The sequence below is a fragment of the Mustela nivalis genome (genome assembly GCF_964662115.1).
Source record: "Mustela nivalis genome assembly, chromosome: X".
Lineage (NCBI taxonomy): Eukaryota > Metazoa > Chordata > Mammalia > Carnivora > Mustelidae > Mustela > Mustela nivalis.
The window spans coordinates 130,799,886-130,802,929 of NC_139040.1; positions in this window are offsets into that span (position 1 = coordinate 130,799,886).

Genomic DNA, 3,044 nt, shown 5'->3' on the forward strand with positions numbered 1-3,044 from the left:
GGAAATTGAGCAATTGTCATGAAAGCTTTTATCATGCATCTTTCAGAAACATGTGTACCTGACAAAGATTAGAAAAATAAAGAAGATACGTATTATATTAATTACTGTAATCTATGAACTGCTCTGATCTTTAGAAGGGCTAAAAAAGCCTGAATTTAAATACACAGAAATTATTATTATTATTATTTTAAGATTTTATTTATTTATTTGACAGACAGAGATCACAGCTAGATGGAGAGAGAAGGGGAAACAGGCTCCCTGATGAGTAGAGAGCCTGATGCAGGGCTCGATCCCAGGACCCTGAGACTATGACCTGAGCTGAAGGCAGAGGCTTAACCCACTGAGCCACCCAAGCACCCCTATAAAAAAATTATTTACAACTTTTATGCATTCATAAACATTTGTCAAGATGAACCCTGTGGTTTGTCCTTGAAAGTTTAAGATAAAATGTGTATCTTATCTGAACAACAAACACATTTTTAGTAAACATATGCATGGACTGTTGCATTAGACCTACACCTACTAAGGCATTATTTGTTGTGTAGCTGAAATCCAAATTTTTTTAGGCATCCTGTATTGTTATTAACTAAATCTATTAATTCCAATCCTGAGGGAAATCCTTAAAAAAAAAAAAAAAAAAGTATTGGCTAAGTATACCATTTCCTCTAAAAAAGAGTTAATGAAATTAGGAATAAATTTTTAAAATACTCAAAAATTTGGGGTCACCTGGGTGGCTCAATGGGTTAAAGCCTCTGCCTTCAGCTCAGGTCATGATCTCAGGGTCCTGGGATCGAGCCCCGCGTAGGGCTCTCTGCTCTGCAGGGAGCCTGCTTCCTCCTCTCTCTCTGCCTGCCTCTCTGCCTTCTTGTGATCTCTCTCTCTGTCAAATTAAATAAATAATAAATAAATAAAATACTCAAAAATTTTAATTTTTTTCAATAATAGTAACATTTGAAATAGCTCATTTGTCTAATAGCCTTGCAGTCAAAATTACAAAAAAATTCAGAAGCGGAAAGTCCTGCCTAATACGAAATGTAATAACGATTTCCAGTATATGGGCAGTAGCACAGACACACCCAATCAAGAGGTCCTAGAAAATCAACCCTTCTGCATAGATGTCTCTTTGCTGCATGAGGTAGAGCTCACCTGCCCAAAGTTTAATGTACAAGTTCTTTCTACACCATGCATGGGATATATAAGTTATTTTAAAATTTTCTCTTTGGGTCCTGAAACATCTTCATTACTCTGATAATTATATAGTTTAAGTACTCTTTTCCACAAAGTAATGCTTTCTAGAAATACACAGACCCCGTGTTGATTAACCAAAGGAGACCTAGTAGAGGCTGCTGATACATCTTGCTAAATGCATCTGCATTATAAAGGGTCTCGCTGCCCAGCCTGATAATTCTGTTTATCAGAAGGTCTGATAATAGCTTTTCTTACGGTTCAAGAATTCGCTGGTAAACTTGAAAATGGCATGATAGAGTGAGCTTTGAAAACTAGGAAGAGAAAGGGACTTTCTTAATAAAATGAACCTAACACAATATTATGGGAAAATTTGACTTTAATCGTGAAATATTACAATTTTCCCCTATAAATCAATAATAAGACAGCATGCCCTTGGTGGTAATTCTTTTCATCATGGAATTAGAAGTACTATCAGTGCATAAATTGCCAAGCAACTGAAAGAAACAGCTAATATTGGCAGATGTTAACAATTAAGCATTTTTTACACACATTCATAAATAAAACAGCAAATGAGTTTTAAAGTATTCTCAGTAAAAGATCAATGCACATATGTAAATAGCACTAACACCAGATACCAAGTGTGACTGTTGTTTGTTCAAAAATTCCAATCCCAATGGAATTCTATAAATTCTTAGAAACACATGTAATAAAAAATAAATAAGAACTCTAGGTTAAAAATAAAGTTTAGGAACAACATGAGATAACACCTAAACAAATTGAGATTATCAGGGGTGCCTGGGTGGCTCAGTGGGTTAAAGCCTCTGCCTTTGGCTCAGGTCATGATCCCAGGGTGCTGGGATCGAGCCCCACATCCGGCTCTCTGCTCAGTGGGGATCCTGCTTCCTCCTCTCTCTATGCCTACTGGTGATCTCTGTCTGTCAAGTAAAATAAATAAAATCTTAAAAAAAAAATTGAGATTATCAGTATTTGGTATGCGGTAGACTCAGTAAGCAAATATGTCCGTTCTTCAAATTTGTGTAGAAGGTGACAATTCTACACCAGGTTGATTTCAAATTCTAACTCATTTAATTATATATATTTTCTTGACTTCACAAATTGTTCCTAAATATTTATCTAGAAATATAATGGGCAAAGAAAAGCCCAACAAAATTTTTGAAGAAGATTGGGGTCAATCATTACGATGTCTTCCCTGGACACCAGAACTTACAGAATTGTCATGTCTAGATATGGACATGTGACCGTTTTCATCTTAAAAAGTTTGCACTCCAAGAAACCGGTAGAAGGTGTCCCACCTACAAAATAAATAATGATCGTATAACTGTTCTTGTTACCCTTACTTTTGCTTTCAGCTTTATTTGAAAGATGCCATCATCAGTGACTTCACCAGACGGCACTGTACTTTTCTGAAATAATAGAAAGTTCAGGGGCATGGAGGATACACTCTTCTTCTCCATCATCCCAACAGGTGGGATTTTCGACTTACAGTTCAGAGAAATCTGAAGTCAAGAAGCAGTGTTGTCCCTACACACATGAAGAAAGGGGGTCAAACTCCTATATCTGGAAGGTCCTTCTGTTCGAAGGAGAGTGGCTTTATTTGGGAAACCCACCCGACTGACTTGAGCCCACACAGAATTTTCTAGAACTGCAAACCATAGTTACTTCCAGCTGTGAAAACATTTGGGGAGAAAAACATAAGCAGCTGTGAACATCCATCAGTCTGAACACCTCAAAGATCTGTGGGGAAGAAGAGCATAGATACAGGGAGGCCAAGAATACTATCGCTACAGATAAGGGAGAAAACTATAGAAGAGAAATCTCCGTGGTGCACTAATTAA